Source organism: Marmota marmota, unplaced genomic scaffold (genome assembly GCF_001458135.2).
Source record: "Marmota marmota marmota unplaced genomic scaffold, marMar, whole genome shotgun sequence".
NCBI lineage: Eukaryota > Metazoa > Chordata > Mammalia > Rodentia > Sciuridae > Marmota > Marmota marmota.
The window spans coordinates 5330302-5351663 of NW_026000101.1; positions in this window are offsets into that span (position 1 = coordinate 5330302).

A 21362-nucleotide genomic window follows, 5' to 3' on the forward strand; every position below is an offset into this window, starting at 1 on the left:
AAAACTCATTCTTCAAGGCCCTGCTTGAGACTCCCCCTGAAATGTTGTATTGATCTGTATTGTAACCCTGGCCACAGCCACTGAACCCCAGCCACGGATAATGAGCTTCTCTGTGGCAAGACTATGATTGCATTTCTTGAAAGTAGCAGTTTCTGGAAACTGATTGTTAAAGGAATAAATTAATAAGTAAATAACAAAGAGACACACACTAACAGAACCCTGAAGATAGCATCTCGACCTTTGCCCTCCCCCACTTCTGGGCTATATTGTAGTTCCCACACTTAAGTGGTCTGCAAAGCACTGAGCACATATTGCTTACTTCCTGCCCACTGTACAGTCGCAACAACTGCCAGTTCTTACACTTAATCTTTTCAGGAAGGTGGCCCAGAAAGTTCCCTGAATAGAAGCAGAAAGTGCTTACCAAGGTGCATCTCAGAGTTTTCCAGGATCTGAGATGGATTAGGCAAACATAATGTTGGCTGATCAACTTCAAGACGTCAGACCACTGGAGAACTTTGCGTGGCTCAGCAAATGCATACCATGGGATTCTCTGATCTAAACTCATCTTCCCTGGCCTGTCCCGAAAGAATCTCTTCCCTTCTTAGTTTTATAATCGCCCCTCCCCCAGGAAATATTCTTCTCTAGGTCAACTAGAATCCTGCCTCTTTTTCTTCCTTAGTACATTTAATCGGTTATCAAACTCTATTATTTCTGTTTTGCTGGCTGTTCTGGATTGGCAGTCTTCTTCTGGTATTTGCCATTTGCTTTGGAGTAAGTCATTCGTGTTCTCAGAGCTCCAGTTTCCTCATAAATAAATGTAGTGATAACCCTTCTGCCTTTTTCACGTGGCTGTTGCCAGGATAAGATTCGATCATAAAGGGAAAGAGGTTTTATTTGGGAAATGCCAGCAGTAATATAGCTGGTCTGTGATTCGACCTTCTAGATGATCAACTGTCCCAGCTTGTCCAAGACTCTCCTGAGTTTAGCACTGAAAGTTCTGTATTCTGGAAAATCCTCCATCCCACACAGACCAGGAAGGGGTCCACACAAACCAGGATGGGCCGTCACCCCTTCCTGGTCTGCTTCCTTTGCCTCCTCCCTGTTGGTTCCTCCCTACTGTACACTTAACCCTTTCCTGGACCTCTCAGGTCTGTCTTCATCTCACCCCACCCACCTGTTGCCACCATCATGACTGCCCTGAAGCATGGGGTGATGGAGAATTGCTTCATATTAAGGAAGGAAGGGCAATGTGGCACCTTAGCATGTCCTCTTTGGAAGTTGGTGTGGGGTCCCAGAGTTACTGCAGCCAAGCTGCCAGTTGCCTGCCTGAACATCTGGTATGAGGCTGGCCAACTGCTATCCTTTTGGGATGTCAAGGAAAGAGAGCTGTGGGGTCATTCTGTTCTGGATTCTTGGTAGGGATGGCCATGGAATTGGCTGAGCCCATGGAAAGTGAAACAGAAGGGCTCAGCTAGAGAAGCCTATCTCCCCTTGCCATAGGATCACCATTCCAACAGTGAATGGACATCCTCTAAGGGAACGAAAGGGGGATACTTTTCCTACCTGGATGGAAGTGGGTGAGAGGTCACCAGTGAATCACCTTACAGATATGTTACCAGTGCCCCTAGCCTATGGCAAAGACCCACAGTGCTTTGTCTCATTCACAGATGCTACAGGGCACATACTGGATACTGACACTCTCTATCCTATAGACCAATGCACTGGCAGAGAGCAAGGACGGAAGGCAGACCTTTTCCAGTCAAGAAGATCCAGTTGTATCCCTGAGTGGAGGGCCCAGTGGTTTTTGGATAAAGAAGGTTTCTGTGTGACAATGTGAGGGAGCAAGAGGCCAAGAACCCATGGGGGCTGAGAGGAAGGCCGTGGGAGAGGAGAACGCACATTAACTTGAGGCTCCCAGCTTCCAGAAAGTGTCTTATTTGATGTCACTTATAAAATTCAAATTCAAAGTTAAAATTATTAAAAATACCAAGATGGTGACACCCGAGGTCTCTCTGAGCTCCATTAAACACCCATGCAACTAATTCTAGTTCCAGATTGAGCTCAACTACCTATTACTTAAGGCAAGTCATCTTTCCTTGCTATGATTGGTGTCCTCATGTGGAAAGAGCTCGTGATTCTCACCTCTCTCGGGGATATTGGGGAAGGGAAAGTGGTATTTGGCCATGTGGTACCAGTGGAAGTGAAATATACAATGGTTTCCTTTCTTTTCCCATTGTTGACTATTTCAGTAAGATTTTCTAGTTGCTTTTGGTCAGATTTAGTTTATTGAAAAGGAATTTCTCCTTAGAAGAAGAATAAAGCCTAATTTAGCTTTAAAATCCTCTGAGCCCACCAAACCAGTACATATTATGTACTAAAAATAACATTATGTGATATATACGTTTTCTTCCTTTACAGCTTTTTCCTTTGGTTGTTTTCTTTTTATTTCTAATTTACTGCTTTATCTTGTCTTGTTCTTGTGTTGTGTAGGAAGTCAGGAAGCCTTAGCTATGACATGCTCTATACAGAATGTGTTAAAATACAGAATATAAATTTTATAGAGGAAGAGTCCCTCTAAATAAGCATTATTAGAAAACTACAAAGGAAATAGCTGGCTTATTTGACTATAACACATATTAATTTAACCCTATCATTTATTATTTTTCTACACATAACAATACACAAAAGAAAGAAAACTGGAAAGTTTATCAAAATTTCTATATTGTTCCTTTCTAGAAATGGGAATTGGAGCTTATTTTTATTTTTTAACATTTCTTAGTTTCTAAATTTTGTATAATTAATACAATACGTATTCCTGCTGAGAGCCACAGCCGAGTAGGAATGATGCCTGGCATTTGCCAGAGGGAATGTTTGAAAGGTGACACCAGTGAACCATTGAGATGATGATTTGAGTTAAGCTATATATAATTGCTGTGATGCTGGATTGATTGTATTGTATATTTGACCTTTACTGGCGGGCAATGGGGTGGCTCTTGCTGCCTCGGAGCCTGCTACTTTGGAGTTCTCTCACTACTTTGGAGTTCTCATGGGGATTCCCGGAGAGTTCCCATTGGTTGGGGAAGTACTGGAGGAGGGATTTCCTGTTGGGGTGGTGTGTCCCTGGAGAAGGCCAGGTGCGTGCGAAAGGAGTTCCTGTTTTGAACCTACAAGGCTGTGTGGCGGCTCGGTTATTTTGTGCCCAGCCAGACTGTGGCATATTCCCTCCATAATAGATTATTTACATCATGTATCAAACATGAAAAAACCTCCCTAAGGCCTAGAGTAAGTGCTATTTTCTTTGTACAACAAGTTATTTCCCAATCTTTGTGAACTTCATATACTCTACAACTCATGGTCCCTTGTTTAGGACACTCTGCTTTTCCATTTTCCTAATCTGGCTTCTTGTCTTCCCCTCTTATTGGCCTGGAAGCAATGTATTAGTGACTGTGCTTTGCCCATCTTTGGTCTCCAGAGAGCTTGCCGGCAGGAGGGGCCCAACAGGAGCCTCAGGTTGGTTGAGTGAGTGCTTGAGAATGAAGGAAGGCAGGATCACCCCTCATGACCGAGAAGCTTGTACCTGTACCACCTCCACACTTATTGCAGCCCCTACCTGACAAGACTTGGATGTTCCACCAGGAGCTCTGGCTGCAGTTGCTATTGCTCAAAGCAAAAGTAATCTCCTGTTTTTGAATGTCAAGACAACTGATATTCATTGGATCAAAAAGTCAAGACTGTTTTCTTTCGTTTTGACCCAAAGGTACTCCAAAATGGATTAACAAGAGCTTTGAATCCTTTGGTATCTGAGGCACTGTGACAGATCATCATTGATATGTTGTTGGACCAGATGGAAGAGTCCTTTTTAAAACATAATAATTTAGGTGTTCAAGTTGATGGCCTGACAAAGAAGCCGCCTTCTTTGCAGAGTCCTCTTAGATTTCAGGAGGTATTGTGGGCAGAACTAGGGCTTGTTGGGAACTAGAAATGACACAAATAGGACTCCCACACATTTAATCATGCTGCTCTTTCTCTGGGTTCCTGCCTCTTGTTGCTAGGTATCCTCAACTGATGGGCCACCGTCAGGGCATTCTTGACCTAAAAATGGAATATACTGCAAGGGCAGTATTTCCTCCATTATATATTTGCATTTATAGTGCATTTTGGTTTTGGGGATATAAGGATTCTTTTCCTGTCCCCTTTCCTCATCCTGAGAAACTAGGTCTGCCTACTGTCTTCCAGCCTATTCCAGGGGGTCTGCTTGCTCCCAAAATATGACTTTGAATTTAACCCAGAATTTTCTCCTTTCACCAATTTCTCCATCTGTATGAAGCTGATGCAGGTTGGTTTCTACCACTTGTGAACCATAGAACCTTGGGCATATGCTTATTATCACTCTTGCCACTGGGTTTTAAACTAGTCAATTGCCCCATTCACTTGAGAGTTTCTCAAGGGCAGAGACCTGTTCCTTTATACACCCTGCACTTAGCATATGGCTGGCACACAGAGGTTCAGTGACTATGGCACAAATGGATAAGTGATAGAAAATGGCAGCCTCTCAGCTCAATCCATTCATCTAGGAGAACTCCCTGTTAGCACAGTATACCTAGCTGCCATTCGTTTTAAGGCAATATGAGTAGATTCTGAGTCACCTTAGTATATAACAAGTCAATAACCACACACACACACACACACACACACACACTCACTCATACACACACACACATATCATATCATTAGAATTCTGGGAAATCACAAAGTGGATGTTAGGTAAACTTAGTTAAGTAGGTTGCATATTTAGAAGGTTTGGTTCTAGAAAGGGAGTGAAGTTGGTCTGGATTAAAGAGGAACACCTTTGGGCCTACCTTGAGAAGATTTGATCTCCCAGACCAGTCTCCAGGAAGACGCCTAAATCCTCAGACTGTGGTATGTGACATTGATAAGTCTCTCAACTCCCAAGGGAGGCACTAGGTACAGAGAGCTCTTTCTGTGATACACAGTTCCCTTGGGAGAGATGGAGGGTAGTCGAGAGCTGATTACCATGCCCAGGCAGACTCATAGGAGTCTGCCAAACTCAATAGCAAAAGAGGCCTTGACATGTTTCCATTTCTAATTCTGCCCTTATAAAATGTGTTGCTAATTAAAATAACTGCCAGCTCAGACTCTGCAGGGAAACCCATCCACGTGCACCGAGGATGTTGTTTTCCATATTTCTAGCTCTGGCTAAATAAATAAAACGTACAATAGCAGAACCCGACTATCTGGGGCAGTTTGAGGGGGGCCTTTCTCCATGTGCAAGTGATCAAGCAATGCTCTAATTCAACCCTCCTAGCACTGGAGAAGGAAAGGGTTAAGGAGCAGATGATGCCCCTTCCACACAGTGCTATAGGCATGTTTGATTTGGCAAGTGGAAAAAGAAGCACAGACTCACATGTCCTGACAAAGTCAAGTATTAAATCGAATCAATACACTCACCAAATTGAATTTGGAGTGTGTGTCTTTCTTCCTCTTCTGAGCCATAGTTTGTGCAATTGTTTAAAAATTCATATCTGGCCCTGCTATTCCTTGCCATGCCTCCTTCATTGGCTTCCCATTGCACTCTGGGCAAAGCCTACTCTCCTTCACATGGTTAAAGACCTCTGCAATCTCCAGACCTCATTACCCCATGGCTCACTCTTCAGTCACATCAAGTACTTAGAGTGTCCTGGAAGTTTCACATTCTCCCTTCCCTCCGTGGCTTTCCATGTGCTGTTCCATCTGCCTGGGCTGCCCATCACAGCTATCCACCCCCATCCCTCCACCCCAACAACTCATAAGCAAGTCTATGGCCCATGTCAGGACTCCTCTCAGCTAGGAACTCTTCCCTGACAGCCTTTCCCCCTCCCTGCTGTGACCTCAATCTGGAGAGATACTTCCCTTGAGCTGTCCTGGCTCTTCCTACCACACTTACCAGTTGCACTTGACCTGGATAAAGAAGAAACTGCTCCATAACTTTGTTTAGTGTCAGAGTCTGAGAGCATTCAAGCTCATTGACAAAAGGAGGCTTACAGAGGGGAAGCTGCAGAGGACTGCAGACCACAGGCTGACCAATCTTAGAAATTATGTATTATGAGTGGACCTTCCCCCCACATCCTCGCCAACACGTATTGTTGTCTCTATTCTTGATAACTGCCATTCTGTCAGGAGTGAGATGAAATCTTAGAGTAGTTTTGATTTGCATTTCTCTAATTACTAGAGATGTTGAAATTTTTTCATATATTTATTGATCGATTATATATCATCTTCTTAAAAGTGTCCGTTCAGCTCCTTAGCCCATTTATTGATTGGGTTTTTTTTTTTTTTGATGTTAAGTTTTTTGAGTTTTTTATATATCCTGGAGATAGGGCTCTATGTGATGTGCTTGTGGCAAAAATTCACTCCCGAAATGTAGGCTCTCTCTTCACCTCATTGATTGTTTCTTTTGCTGAAAGGAAGCTTTTTAGTTTGAATCCATCCCATTTATTGATTCTTTTTTTTTTTTTAAGAGAGAGTGAGAAAGAGGGAGAGAGACAGAGAGAGAATTTCAATATTTATTTTTTAGTATTTGGCGGACACAACATCTTTGTTTGTATATGGTGCTGAGGATCGAACCCGGGCCGCACGCATGCTAGGTGAGTGCGCTACCGCTTGAGCAACATCCCCAGCCCCCATTTATTGATTCTTGATTTTATTTTTTGCATTTTAGGAGTCTTGTTAAAGAAGTCTGGGCCTAATCTAATGTGATAAAAATTGGGGGCCTAGTTTTTCCTCTATTAAGCACAGGGTCTCTGGTCTAATTCCCAAGTCCTTGATCTACTTTGAGTTGAGTTTTGTGCATGGTGAGAGATAGGGGTTTAGTTTCATTTTGCTGCATATGGATTTCCAGTTTTACCAGCACCATTTATTGAAGAGGCTCTCTTTTCTCCAGTGTATATTTTTTTGCGCATTTGTCTAGTTAGAAGTATGAAATGATAAATTCCCTCCCTCCCCCCTTCACTCACTCACTTACTCACTCACAAGTATCTGTTGTTGACCCTCCTGATAGTGTGGTTGATTGGGAGCTGCTGTCCAGCACTGGGACAGAGCAATATCACCTATTCCTTGCCCAGGAAAGATCAAACTTCAAAATTTGAAGTATGTTTTCTACTGAATGCCTATCACTTTTGCACCATTGTAAAGTCAAAAAAATCATAATTGTCCATCAGGGATCACATCAGTACTTTCAATAAATTTGTATTGAGCACTTGCTTTGTGTTGCTGAAGATTACATACATGACTGTGACCAGGTGGTCTCTTACTGCTTGGAACTTATAGTTTAGTTAGAGAGACATTCATACATATGTACAATTTTATAAGCAATTATAAAAGTGAAGTGTGTTAAACCAAAATTTAAGGAGACCCCATTCTCAGGGTGGTATGCGTGCTACTCTGCAAGTCCCATAACCCTAAGATTGAGGGCCACTTAAGTTTGCACCCTAGTGCCTCACTTGCCTTAACCTATCCTGGGCCTGGTTTCAAGACCTCCTGCATCCCTCTGTGGTGAGTGCACTGTAGAATTTGTTTGTTGATCTGTTTTGCATGCTGGAATGTGAACTGGTTTTCACCCAGGGACCACATGCTATTATTCATTACCACAGTCTCTGTACCTAGCACTGTGCCTGGCGTGCAGGAAATGTTTACAAATGATGGTTGAAATAGGGGAAGATGGACTAACCAAGTGGCATTGGAAACACACATGGTATCAGAGACTTAATAAATGATCAGGGACAAAATGGCATCTGTTGGAGAGCTAGGGGAGGATTCCAAGGTGGAAAAATTGGATGAAATGTAAAATTTATCATCTGAAATATTCCTCGAAACCAGATATTGATTGACTGCTTAATTATAATACCTGCCCTCTTGGAAAGCCTGAGGAAGGTTGCCTAAGCACAGGGTCCAAGACATCAGCAGGGTGAAACAAGATTGTCCACGAAATCCAGGTTTCCTCCAAATAGACTTCCCTGACCCCCTCCATCCTTCTTCACATCTGGTTACTTGATAGGTCCCTGGTGTCAGTTCAGAGGGAATATCACAGGCTAGACCCGGGGAAATCTCTTTCATAAGCTTGTCATCATGTTATGTCCCTCACAAAGACTGTATTTAATCATCACAACAACCCAGTGAAGCAAGCTGGTGTCCCTGGTCTGTGGATGGGGAAAGCCAGAGGTGATGTGCCACTGTTCCTCCAATGTCCAGGCAGTTAAAATAGACTACGTTCCCCATCACACCCCAAGTTTTTGTAGATTAGAAATATAAATGCATTCACAAAGTGCTCATGTTTAATTATACAAATATATGAGCACTTACTACATACTCCTCTGTGGGTATAAAGCCCTCAAAGCTTGTAAGGGAAAGTTTAGAGGGGTCGGGGAGGGGTAGGCATTGATACTGAATGACTCATATGTGGACTTAGAAGAAAAGCAGATCTTCTCACAAAACATGAAGGAGAACATCAAAATTGCAGATTCCATGTTGGCCTTAATGCCAAGAGCCACAAGATTGAAGCACCCCAACAAAGGCCACTGAGACTTTTCCAAAGAGGGCCACTGCTGCATGACCTGCCCAGAACTCTCCATGAGGTACCTCTTTGTGCGTGGATTAAGACAGAGGATGAGACTATTGTATAGGTGAGAGAAATGAATCAGCTGAGATTGCAGTGAGCACACTCTGTTTGGATATGCAGGGCTCATAATAAGAAGCTAAGGTTTCCACTTATTTCAATTTATGTAAACAAGAGTCTTGGCCTTCATCTAGCAGATCCACGGAGCTATGGCTCAGGCCCCACGTTGGCCCATTTGACTTATGAGTTTCAGGGACAAGCTCCTATTGGGTAGGAGCCCTGTGGAAACTTCAAAAACATCATGAAGGCTGAGATATTTCTCAGTTCATTTTCAAATTACTCACTCATCAGTTCCAAAAGTCAGCGGCAGGAGAACTCAAGTGATTTCCATCAAATTCTCCCAGCCGAAGCCCCACTTTCTAGGACACAGTTACAAACGCTTTTAGCCCCATTTTGCATACATTCTAGAAAACTTTTTGGCAGGGTCTGTAAGTGTGTTTTCATACTCTTTGGATTTCATCTTCGTAACGTGGCTTCATGGAAAAACATCACATTCCAAGCGCAACTGGGAAATTTCATTCACCACAGTGGTTGCCAATGACATGTGGAGAGTTTATTGTCCCTCCAGCGAGCTCTGCACATCCAAACAGAATGTGCTCACTGCAGTCTCAGCTGATTAATTTCTCTCAGATACAAGTTGATGCTGTTGACTGGATACCAAAAGCCCAATTTAAGAATCTCGAGAATGGTGGAATTAAACAGGCAATTTTGTTTTTGCTTTGGGGTTTTCTTAGTACTGGGGATTGAACTCAGGGACTGAGTTCACTGAGTGAGTGAACTGAGCCACACCCACTGAGCCACATCCCCAGCCCTATTTTGTATTTTAGTTAGAGACAGGTTCTCACTGAGTTGCTTAGTACCTCGCTTTTGTTGAAGCTGGCTTTGAACTCACGATCCTCTTACCTCAGCCTCCCAAGCCACTGGGATTACAGGCATGTGCCACCATGCCCAGCAAAGCAACTGTTTTTAACTCAATGTATCAATAAAGTTCTAGAAGAAAACAAAAATGATATACTCCAAAGGGTTTAGTGGAAGGCAATGTCATGAAAAAACTCTCCACTGATACATGAGCAAGGTTAAGATGATCAATAAAGCAGGAAATGTCACCAGTGGGAAGCTGTCACTGTCACAAGCAGAAGGGGCAAGGGGCAGGACTTGAAGACTGGAGTCCTGGAAAGAAAAGTGGCTTGATAGGACCTGAGGATGTAGGAAAGCAAACAAGGGTAGGAGAAAATAAGGGAATAAATATCCCAATCTCTCCATCTTTACACCTCCTCATCCCTTGCTGGTGCCGCCTATTGGCCAAGGACAACCAAAAATGGGAAGGGAAGGGAGATGGTGATTTTCATAGAGGTCAGCTTCAGAGGTGGGTGGGGGGGGTGTGTGTCCATGACCCACAGAGAAGGGCAGAGACTTGTCGTAGAGAGAGAGGGTGATCTGAAAAATGGGGAATAATTATATAGCTTATACCAACTGATTTCAGATTTTACTGTAAGACACTTCCAGTGACATAGGTTTTGATGTCACAGAGATCTGAATCCAAATTTCACCTGCTAATGGCAAATTGTTGGGATCTTTCTGATCTTTCAGCTTAAGGATGGTTCCAACTTATCTCCTCTGAGTTTCAGTTTTCTCATCCAGTAAACTGGACTAATAACAACCTACCCAACTCAATTATTGGAATGAAATAAGTTGTGCCCAAGGGAAAGAGCCTGACAAAATGCTAGGCAAGGATGTGTTTGACATTTGTTGTTTTCCTCCCCTTCTGTGTTAACATACCTGTCATGTGGAGGCAGGGGAGCTGATTGGCCCAGTCCCTTCAAAATCTGAGGTTAATAAATATATTGCCCTTCCCTCTGACTCAGCACTTGCTGTTGACAAGGCATGGCGTGCTTCTGCAGAACTCAGCCAGCTCAGGTCCTGATAGTCAGGTCATCCTCAGCTACCATGGAGGTTTTCTGTGGTCATTCTTTGCTAGTTGAAGGGCAAAAGAAAATGTCTGGTTCCTTGTGCATTTTGATGAGACCCTTGAAAGCCGTATTGGTGATTGAAAAATAAAAAGCCACAGTGGCTCTTCATGTTACTATTCATTGGCTCAAACTGGTACCTAGGGGCCAAATATAGTCCCTATTCTCACAACCATTCTGTAAGGTAGTGTCTTAGAGGCTAAGATAGCTGGGCGGGGGTGAGGGGGCATCTCCAGTTTCTAAAAGGCAGAGTTAGACTAGAAACTGTAGGTTTCCCTGAAGCAAAGCACAGAGCTCTGTTCATCTTTGAGATGGTTAAGGAAAGGCAATTGCAATATTTTCATCCAGCCAGAGCCACTCAAAAATAAAAATCACAAGGTAGGAGTTTCCTCATGAAAGGGTTCTTATTCATTGCTCTCTTCCCACTGCTCACCACTGCCCCTGCCATAACATGGGTGACTGATTAATGTTTGTTGAATGAAAAATGATTGACTGAATGAATCATAGATACAAAGATATTTTTGTCTCCATGTAGCATTTTTCTAATGCATATTTATATTTCATTTGACAGTGTTTGCAAATTGCATAATATTCTCCTTCAGCATAGCTTGCAGTGTGGAAATGCTTCCATATGCTAGATGTTTCCCCTCATTTGACTGAAGGGGAAAAAAAAGACTAAGAAAAACATCACATAGTGGATAAGCATCCATATAAACATAAGTTATAGCATGCACTGTTCACAAACAGTATATTTTGGAAGGGTGATTTTCCTAAAAATATTGAAGTTGACATTCAATTTGGACTGATATGGGTTAGGAAAATGTTCTTGTGCAGCTAAGAACAGTTTTATATTAATTGACTATGTTGTAGGAGGTAAGTGGGGGGCGGGGAGAAGAGTACCAGTCCTGGGAACTGCCTGTATTTAAATCCAGACTCTACTACTTAATAGGTGTGTGACTTAGGAAGTTTATTGAATCTATCTGCATCTCTTCGACTCCTTTGTATAATGGGAATAAGTGCTATTTCTACCATGAGATGGTTGAGAAAGTGATTAAAACAGTGTCTCATAAATGGCAAGGATCAATAAATATTGTGATTCACAACCTCTATGGAGTCTAGATCAAAAAAAGCCAGATCTCTTCCACCTTCTCTATCTCTATCACCCCCACCATATTTCAGGATCCCATCAAGTCTTGCCCGATTTGTTTCCCCCTCCAGCTTCCTGGAGTGGATCCTTGAAGACTTACACTTAACCAAGCCCTTTGCTGTCTTGAAACTCTGCCTTTCTTCCCTACTCAACTACAGAAGTACAGTCTTCTTAGCAGGACACTCAAGGTCCTGCATGATCTCATTCCTTTTTTTCTCCTCTGGCCTCAGTTCTTATCACTCCCACACGCACCTTTTACTACAAGTACCAGCAAATGCCCCAAAATAGAAAAAAAAGTTATATTGGCTTAATGAATAATAATATTTGAGTAAGAAGAGTGAGTAGTCGACTTTTCTGGTGGCCTTATGGAAGACTGCAGAGGAGAAGGCATCCATTTGAGTTGTTCCTTAAAGAATAGGTTGACCTGGGTCAAGGAACATAGGTTAGAGGCTGACTGGGTGGATCACATAGATCGAGGGGAGGATTCATGCCATGGCCTAGAAAAACAGAGTCATCATGAAATGAGACCAGAGTAATACTGGAAGGGAGGCACTAGTGACCTAGAGAATGCTGAAATCCTATGTTGGAATGAGGGAGAGTGGAGCACCAGCAAGGGACTTTAAATCCAGCATAAATGCCTGGATAGATAAAACATTGATAATGGCCATGAGGGATATGTAGGAGGAGTGTGTATACATGTGTGTGTGACCTGAATAGGAAACAATAGTTATCTTGTCTGTACACATGTTTGTATACCCCTGAGACCTGATTCTATCAAACTTCCCTTTCTTAGCAAGTGGTTGAGAATCTTCCATGATCTCGTCTCTCACATTAAACATCGGATGCTTCATCAATTCTTTAGGCTTTTACTTCAGAATATATTCTGATCATTTTTCTCTATCTTCATGGCTACCACTCCCATGGAAGCCACCAACATCTTTTTGGGGATTATAGAAATGGCTGCCTAAGCTGCTGTCAGCTTTCTACCCTGCCCTCCTTCAACTTGTTCTCAACATGGCAGATTGTGTGGTCTTCTGAGAGAGAGGCCAGATCATGGCAGGCTTCCCAAAGCTTTCCAAGGACAACTCATCTCATTCAGAGTAAAATCCTAAAGCTGTAAATGTGATGTCATTATGGACCTACGCCTCTCCAAACCCCATAACCCATGCCCACCACCACCAGGACTTCCTCGTCTCTTGTTCCAGCCCCCCCTGGTACCACTATGCCATATTGAACTCCTTTTTGTTCCTCAGACATGACCAACATGCTCCTTCCTAGGAGTCCTTCTAGTGACTATTCTGTTGCTTGGGGAAGGGAATCCCTCTCCCTCACCTCCTTTAGGCCTTCACTTCAATATTACCTATTAAGTTGAGGCCTCCTACGGCCACTTCATCTAAGATGTAAGCTCCTCCTACTTCTGATCTATCAACTTCTTTTTTCCCCGTTTAGCAGATACCATTATCTACCATACTCCATATTCTTCTACTTTTAACTTTTACCCACTGTTTGTCTTCCCTGCATTCTCTTTTTTTCCATAGTAGTTCTTCTATTGTTTCCAACTATAATTCCTAAGCCTCGAACAGTGCCTGATCAAAAGTTACTTAATAGGCATTTGCTGAATGAAAGAATAAGTCCAGACAGGGACTATAGCAATGTGTTCCTACAAGGATCTGATACTCAGAATACAAATCTAGTTAAAGACAAATTTGAGATCCTTAGCAATGATGTGACAGCTGGGTGAGTGTAGCTAAAGTAGATCAAAGAAAAGATATTTAGTGAAAAAAAATTTTAGTGAATCATTATAAAACCTTTTAATGAGTTTATACAGATAAAGTAATAAAGTTGAGAGCAATGGTTTTGAAGGAATAGATTTGATTTAAAATCTTTGCTCCACAATTTACCAGTTGTATCACCCTGAAAAGTGACTGGATGATTTTCAGCCTCCATATTCTTAAGGACAATTGGGGAAAAAAATTAGATTTCTACTTTGGAGGGCTGTTTAGAGAAGTAACCAAAAAGATGCATGAAGTCTTTCAGCAGAAGGTAACAAAGAATATGGGTTGTTCTTGCTATTGACACGAATGCCATTATAATTATTAAAATCTAGGAAAGAATCTTATGAAAAAGAAGTAGAGGAGTGTGATGAAAGATAAGGAGAGGTTTTTGAGAAAGAATGACAGTAGACTCTATAGATATTATTCTGTGACCAAGGCAAAATATGCTCAGGGGTGTGTAAGAATCTGAGGTAAAATTATTTGTAAGAACAGTTTCACTTGGACCAAAAAAAAAAAGTCATAATCCCATATTTTAAAATGAGTTAATGTTTTCTGGAAAACAGCAACAATTGTCCTAGGAAAAAAAATCAAATAAAAACAAAGCAAAACAACCCTGTTTCCTCAATTGTGTCCTGCTGACAATTGTAGGAACATGGTGACCCAAAAATTTATTTCTCTCTTTACTTGCTCACTCGTCAGAACTAGTTTGCTAGTTTTATGAGGTTAGGCTATTGTGCAATACTCTTCAGCTGGCTCTGTGGGTGTTTATTTACAGATGGCCGCCATCTTGATTTATTGTCTGTCAAATTATAATTATTAAGGATGGAGTTAATTGTCATTTCAACCACCTGGTAATTACCCACTATGCTTTCATGTGGTGACAAATCTGCCCTTTAGATCAAAATGGAAGGTTCCTAAGATACTTCACTTCCACATTCATCTCCATTCATGTCATGTTCAAAATAAAAGATTAGTAGAAATTATCAATACTTTTAACTGTAATTTGTGGGCCTCCAAGTAAAAGAACTGCCAATCATTGTAAATACTTTTGAGTAGCAGAGCTGGTAAAACCAGAATCTAGTGATGTGTGTTACAATAATTGAAATTAAAATTACAAGCCATTCTCTTTCAAAGACTGGTCTAATAAAAAAAAGAATTAACAATGCTCCCAGTATATTCCATGGTGCATCACATAGAATGATGTTTTATAACCCTCATCATCTGTTTACCCCATTGTATATGAAAGCTGTTTATTCTTACACCCTTCTGAACTTTTAGAAGAGAATTCATCAGACTCATCATGTTATTCTTGTCTGTAAGGCCTCTATCACTTTGACCTTAGACCAAGAATGATATGCTCCCCTTGGTTTTCTAGGGATAGGATTCCTAATAGATTACTAGGAATAAAGAGAAGGAAAGGTATACATGCTATAAATGTTACATTCTTCCTCCTATTTTTGGAATCTCTTCACGTTGAATATATCTACTTTTCCTGCTTTTCCAAATGTGTACATTTTCAGGAGGGCAAACATAATTTTCTAAATTAGTCAGAAGAAAATTAGGCAGCTTTTCCATCAAAGCACAGCCTTAGGATACTTTAATCATCTCACCATTTTTTTTCCCTCCCAGAAAACTCATCAAGCAAGCATAATGTGTCCAGTTTCATCTAGCTTCCATAGGGGTATGGAGGGAAGACACTCATGTCCCTGGCTCCTTCTAATTGACAACAGCCATATTGAAGTCCTTAGTTGCCAAAAGTCTCACCTTGTCACTTGCTCTGCAGTAAGACTCAGCTTCAGCTGATTTCTGCTCATATCGCTTTCTAACCAGAGAGGCATCCATCCACTAGGCCCATAAAAAATCAGTGAGCAACTTCTGCTTCCCTTTCTCTGTAGGATTGCGAATCTGTGAGTTAAGGAGGAAAAGCTCAGAGGTTAGAGATGGGTGGTGAAGGACACTCTGAAGTTCATAAACAGGTTCAGCTATTTCCTGATCCCTTCTAAGAGATGATAACCTGTCATGAAGGATTTCGGCTTGTTGAGCACTTCTTTTCCCAGACGTGGCCTCCTCTGCTCCCATTTCCTCATTTCTGCTCCATGAGGCTTTGACAAAGGACTCATGGATAGAGAAGATTTCTTCTCTCTGGTACCCTTGTCCCCTCAGCATAGCTGATACAGTGCTGCCTGGTAGAGTCTAAAGTGTTTACCACAACGTTCAGTGATTTTTATCATCATGTCTCTGTCTGTAGCTCTGATCTGATGTTCCTCTCTCTTCCATGTTGAGTGACATTTCTTTGCCTTTCCAGTGAAGGCTATGACTGACTATCAACTCATGTCCTTCTCCTCTTCATGCCTCTGGAGCATTCCTGGTTATTTTCCCAAACTCACAAGTCAGCAGGGGTCTCCTCAGTGGAATCTCCCATAGTCACCTCTGCTCCTGCTCCATTAATTCCTTCTGTTTCTGTGTATTTCAGTAATTTGTACTTTTTAATATTATTGCCTTATTACATAACATCAAATATTTTTTGCATATTTGTCTGTCTCCCTTCTGGGTTCCTCAAGAAAGAGATCTAGTATGCAAAATTTTCCGACGTCCTAAAGCAGGAATAAATAAGTTGATGGAATTTGTGTTCTAGTCTCCGAGGTGTAGCGCTTAGTATGCACTGTATAATAGATAAATAGTTGTTGATGGATCCTGATGAAACAGGTAAAACCTTGGCTGATATTATTGGTACCAATATTAGAGTACGTAAGTATCTTTATGGACAAATATAAACTATCTTTATGGAGACGTACACTCTTTATTCAAGACATACAGCTGATGTTGGGAATAAAAGACAGTTAATCATATCCAAATGGAAAGAAAAGAAGCCTTTGGTTTTGGTTAAAAGAAAACATTTTTTACTAAATATTAAGGGAATAGAATATGCATTTTTATGGTCAATGTATATTTTTCTTTTATATGAGGGATTTCTATGGAACTCAAAGGACATTATTTCTTTTATCCCTCCCTCCCTCCCTTTCTTCCTTCTTTCTAATAAGAACAGGGAATCTTGGTCAAAAACAGAAGGCTGCTAACTTCTTTTTATTTAATTTAATTTATTTATTTATTTATTTATTTTTATTATTTTTTATTAGTTGTTCAAAACATTACAAAGCTCTTGACATATCATATTTCATACATTTGATTCAAGCGGATTATGAACTCCCATTTTTACCCCGTATACAGATTGCAGAATCACATCAGTTACACATCCACTTTTTTACATACAACATACACTAGTATGGCAGTATGTAAAAAAGTGGCTGCTAACTTCTATAGAGAAAAAGTGGAAAATCTGTCCTTGAGTCAATGCAATCCTTTAGATGGCAGATTGGGCCATCTCATCCTTAACCCAAGATTGTAACTGAAGTAGATATCTGCAAAACTCTGCTCTCACTCATTGCCAGCTTGAGAATCATTGGCTTTATTGGCCCAGCATGGAGACGAGGTCCTTGAAAGGGAATTTTCTTTCTTGGTTGGAATTGTACAAGAACTGTATTTTGTGAAATTAAAAATAAAAAAAAAACCCTCTGTAGTAAGCTAAACTATTCTACTTGTTCTATTCTGAGGTCATCAGAAATTTTCCATAGCATAGTAGACAGCTAAGTTCTACAGTGGTTTGAAATTGGAGTGGCCAATTTCTAGCAACCACTAATTACTGTTGTCATGATTCACGTGTGCACAAAAATTATCTTCATATCAGAAAAATACTGTTCTATATTTGCTTCAAAATGGCAATCTTTATCCCTCCTATAGGAAAGAAACAGTCGAGTGATAAAAGTTTAAATGTCAGATAGAGGGACAGACTTGGACTGGTCAGGTTTAGATTCTCCCTTGGACTTTATGATATTGTAAGGCTGTTCTCGAGCACAGAGAATGTGTTGGTCAGCTTTCCATTGCTATAACAGAATACCTGAAACAATCAACTTGAAAATAAAGTTTGTTTTGCTTCCCAGTTTGGGAGGTTTTTGTTCATGATGGGTTGGCCCTCTTGCTTTGCTTTTGGGCTTGTGCAAAGCAGAATATTATAATGGGAGCTGTGGTGGAAGAAGCAGTTCATCTCATGGTGGCCAGGAAACAAAGGGAGAGAAAGAGGGGCCAGGGTCCAGATATCCATTTCAAAGGCACCTCTGAGTATGTCCAGAATACTTTGGACGAAGTCCTGTGTCTTAAACATTCCATCACCTCCCAGTGGTGCCATGGGCTGGGGCCTAAGCCCTTAGCACTAGGGCCCTGAGGCACACTTATCAAAACCATAGCAGAACCTCTTCTACATTCATATTGTCATTATGCCAACACAGGAATTAAAGGGGAAGGAGTAAATAGAACAGTATGCTTAAATTTCTCAGTAAAAAATCAAAGTGTGTCTATCATGTTTTCTTTTTACAAAATAATGGATCCAGAAAGCCTGAGGAAGAAGAATTACTACACCTGGAAAACGCACACTGTGGGGAAGGTAAGAATTAGTGGGCCTGACTGGCCATATCACCTTACACAACTTGCTTCTTTTCTCTAGCCTTGATTTCTCTCCTTGATATGATGAGACAGGGGATCAGCAAGCCTTCTCCCTGGTCCAAATTTTCTGAGAAGTGAAAAACTGCAGGAGAATGGGTTCATTACTTTATGAGCCTTTAAGGCTTATGCACAAACCCAGCTGTGTGTCTGCCAAAAGTGTCTTCCTACCACCACCCATTAGAATCTACTTTCAGGGTCATACAGGTTTTTGCACCCATTGAATTAGCTACATTACAAAAAGATGCTCATGGTATAATTCAAACCTTAACCTAAGCTCAGTTACCCATGGTGGGAGAATGGATGAGGACCTTTGATGGGTTCTTCAAAGTCATGACAAGTGTAAGGAGAAACGCTTTTGATCACACGGGAAAGACAAACGTATGTGTCCTGTGGATTGCAAATATATGTATTTGCAATTTGTATGCAATACAAATTTATATTTGTATATTTGTGATATGTAAAGTAAATGTAATTGCAAATAATGTAAAGCAAATGAAGCTTATCTAATGCACATATTTTCTCGGTGAGGCACACCAGAGGCTTCTTAGAAACACTACATAGTACCTCAATGCTATGTTTGGGAATCAGATCACCAACAAAAATCACAAAGGAGTGAAGTGCGTAAGTGAACTGCAAATAGGACCCTGGATTAGAGCTTAAAAGCTAAAGCAAGACAGTGGTACTGGCTCAACCTCAGTAGGGAACAGGTGTTTTAGGCAACTCCAAATTTTTCGCTCTGCACATGACTGTGAAATTGCTGTGAGCATTGATTTATAGTTACAAATAAAATCCATGAATAATGAGAACAAACTGTACATTCATTCATTCAGCAAACATTTACGGTGTATGCATTATGTGCCAGATACTGTTGTAGGCACTGGGGATTCTGCAAGGAACAGAACAAAGCCCCTGTGCTTGGCCCTAGCATCCTGGGGAAGGAGTAAATACAGGAAGTACATCATGGTCAGATGTGATCATCTATGGAGACAGGTCATCTATGAACTGAGAGTGGATTGGGGAGGGATGGCGGAAGGGTTTCTGTTCATATAGGGTGATCCAGGTGAAGCCTGGGAGGGAACATAGACACTCAGTTCATAGATGTGGGTGGGAAGAGCGATTTGGGAAATGGGAATATGAGACTGAGCAGCAGGTTAGCATGGCTGCAGCTGGGCGTGGGGAGCTGCCCAGGGGTGTAGGACTCTTACTTCTAGACTTGGGCTCTAGAAAGGAACATGGTAGGAAGATACTGAGCACATCAGCCCTGGGATGCTCTCTAGGCTGTCACAGTGGTGACAAAGAAAACACAGTTCTGCTTCGGCTCTTGGGACATGCGCAGGTAGAGTCTTTAGAGAGAATCTTTGCAAAAAAAAAAAAAAAAAAATGGAAGCTTTGCCAAAGCCCCCAGAAGTCCTCTCCATTTGAGACAGGGTGCGGCACCTTCGTGTGCCTGGTTTAGGGAAGTGACTTAAAATTAGCTTGGGCTTGGTGAGATTTGGGGGGAGATAACATGGCCCAGGGCTGCAATATTGAGGACAATTTCATCAGCCCTTGTAGAGCATCCGAGGAGAAGTCGGTCACAACAAACAAACCATCCCCAGGACAACAGGAGGAGTGGAGACGGGAAGCAAGTCCATGCGGTGAGAATTAGCTTGTGGAAAAACGCTGCTCACCCAGAGCCTCCTTCTGCTTGCAGCGCTGGTCAGAATGTGAATGCTGTGGCCCATGCCGGGGCCAGCTGCAAACCCCCCAGAGCCAGCGCTCCGAACTCCACCCTCATGGGGAGGGAAACTGAGGCCCAGAGAGGGAAAGTGATGGGCTTCCAATCAAATACCAAGGGAGCGGCTGAGCATGGCTGCAATTGAGTGCTGTCGCCAAACTGTCATTTTAGACATTTATGACCAGAATTTAGGACAAGAAATTTGACAAAATTCCCAAGTTTGCAGAAAAGCCATTAACTGTAGCAGCTGCTGTGATTGTCCTTATGCCAACAGAAGCAGCCTGTAGGATTCAGTTCAGAGAACTGATTTTCTTTCTCTCTCTCTCTCTCTCTCTCTCTCTCTCTCTCTCCTTCTTTCTTTTTTTTTTTCTTTCCCAACCAGGTCATTTAACATCTGGCTCCTGGTGTGCCCTATGGAGATGGAGATTTGTGTGGCCATAAAATGAATCAGTCCTAAGGGAGTTGTTCTTGGTCAGCAAAGATGGTCACTATGTGTGGCAAACAGTCAAGAGGAACCAAAACCCTTTCTTTCAGCTGGGGAGGTTTCTTGGTGTAAGTTCAGAGCTATGCGGGGCTCTCTGGCTACAGGTTTCTGGCCATCCTCTGTGAAGAACAGAATCCCTAGAGATGTCAAAAGTGGTTGGTTGTGGCCAGTGATGGACTGGTTCTTTTGCGGGTAGAGTAGGAAATTATTCTGCTTGCTCAAATTGTGTTGTAAATACTTTCACCATGGTAGATTTCAATAATTAAAAGCCAGATTGCAGAATTCCTGAAAAGGTAACAATCTCTAGCCCGCTCCAGACATCTCCTGGCCACCTCTGTGGCTTTCTGAAGAGGGGACCACGGAGCAGGCTGGGAAGGGGAGATGTGATTGATCCTCCCTAGGTAAGGGAGGGATGTGAGTCTGTCTCCAAATCCTAGATTGCCAAGAGGAACAAATTAAAAATGTTTCAATTCGAGCAAGAAATAATTTTGCCTGAAACTAAATCCACTGGGAAAACTATTCCTGGGACAAGAGTCCAGGGGAAGAAAAACACTGGGTATCCTGGGGGGTTATTGCCAAATCTCTGTTGGGCAATGAGGGACTTTTCCTGAGTAGGAGACTCTGAATGAATGAGGTTGGGGAGATGCCTAGAACAGGGAGCCCATCTCAGCTCAACCTAAGAATGTTCTGGTAAAGTGGCCCAAAGAAAGGTGGGGCTGCTGGTTGCCTCAGGGAACACCTCCTCAGGGGAGGTGTAAAGCTATGGGGCAACCACTAGGTGAGGCTGTGGATGAGGGGACTCCAGGGGTTCCTTCCTGTCCCTAGGGTCTGATCCTGCAATGGACCCTTCCTCCTCTTTCTCCTGTTGGATTGGTTTCATCTCCTTACTTCTCACTTTCTTTCTTTCCTGTGAGTTCTCTTAGTTAGCAATACCTGGCTTAGCTGCTTGCTTGCACATTGACCTCTTCAGCTTTCTGCAGAGAGATCAACCTCCTTAGCCTTCTGTGAGCTCCCACCCTGCACCAAAAGCACCCCCCCCCCCCC